Here is a 1,519-nt window from a genome sequence, read left to right as displayed (position 1 = left end):
ATTTGTTTGATGTGTTGCTGGATTCTGTTGGTTAGGATCTTGTTGAATATTTTTGCATCAATATTCATTAGTGATATTGGTTTATAATTTTCTTTTCCTGTTGGGTCTTTACTTGGTTTGGGAATCAAGGTGATGTTTGCTTCATAGAATGTGTTGGGTAGTATTCTGTCTTTTTCAATGTTTTGGAAAAAGTAGAATAATATAGGTACTAGTTCCTCTTTGAAGGTTCGGTAGAATTCTGACATGAAGCCATCTGGTCCTGGGCTTTTCTTTTTGGGGAGATTTGGTATAGCTGATGCTATTTCAGAACTTGATATAGGCCTGTTGAACATTTCCATTTCATTCTGGCTAAGTTTAGGGAGATGGCGTGCTTCCAAGTATTGGTCAATTTCTTTCAGATTTTCATATTTCTGGGAGTAAAGATTTTTGTAATATTCATTGAAGATTTTTTGAATTTCTAGGGGATCTGTTGTTATTTCAACTTTACTATTTCTGATTGATGAGATTAGAGATTTTACTCTTTTTTTCTTGGTTAGGTTGGCCAAAGGTTTATCTATTTTATTAACCTTTTCAAAAACCAATGTTTTGATTTATTGATCTGTTCTGTAAGCCTTTTGTTTTCAATTTCATTTAATTCTGCTCTAATTTTTGTTATTTCTTTTCTTCTGCTGGGTTTGGGACTGGACTGTTCTTCCTTGTTCAGTTGCTTGAGATGTCCCATTAAATTGTTAATTTCCTCTCATTCTGTTCTCTTAAGGAAGGCTTGCAGAGCTATAAATTTCCCACTTAGGACTGCCTTTGCAGTATCCCAGAGGTTCTGACAACTCGTGCCTTCATTGTCATTTTGTTCTAAAAATTTTGTAATTTCCTTCTTGATCTTGTCTCTGATCCATCTGTCATTCAGCATAAGGTTATTTAGCTTCCCTGTTTTTGTATGAGACTGCAGGTTCCTGTTGTTATTGAGTTCAACTTTTATTCTGTGATCGTCTGATTAGATGTATGAAATAAATTCTGTTCCTTCAAATTTGCCAAGGTTATATTTGTGGCCTAAGATGTAATTGATTTTGGAGTATGTTCCATGGACTGAAGAGTAAAATGTGTATTCAGATTTGTTTGGATGAAATGTTATGTAGATGACAGTTAAGTCCAAAAGATAAATAGTTAAATTTAAATCTAAAATTTCCTTGCTAAGCTTCTTATTGGAGGATCGATTTGACACTGCCAAAGGAGTGCTAAAATCTCTGACTATGATAGAGTTGGGAGAGATCAAGTTGCTCATGCCTGTTAGAGTATCTCTTATAAATTGAGGTGCATCCTGGTTGGGTGTATAGATATTGATATTTGAAATCTCATCATCTTGGCCATTACCCTTGACAAATATAATATGGCCATCCTTATCTTTGCTTATTTTTGTTGGTTTAAACCCTATCATACCTGCAAATAAAATTGCAACACTTGCTTTTTTCTGGTTTCCATTTTCTTGGGATATGGATGACCATCCCTTCACCCTGAGTATGTA

The sequence above is a fragment of the Otolemur garnettii genome, unplaced genomic scaffold, assembly GCF_000181295.1.
Source record: "Otolemur garnettii isolate 467f Iridium unplaced genomic scaffold, OtoGar3 scaffold00287, whole genome shotgun sequence".
Taxonomy (NCBI): domain Eukaryota; kingdom Metazoa; phylum Chordata; class Mammalia; order Primates; family Galagidae; genus Otolemur; species Otolemur garnettii.
Note: the sequence above shows the minus strand (reverse complement) of the source record.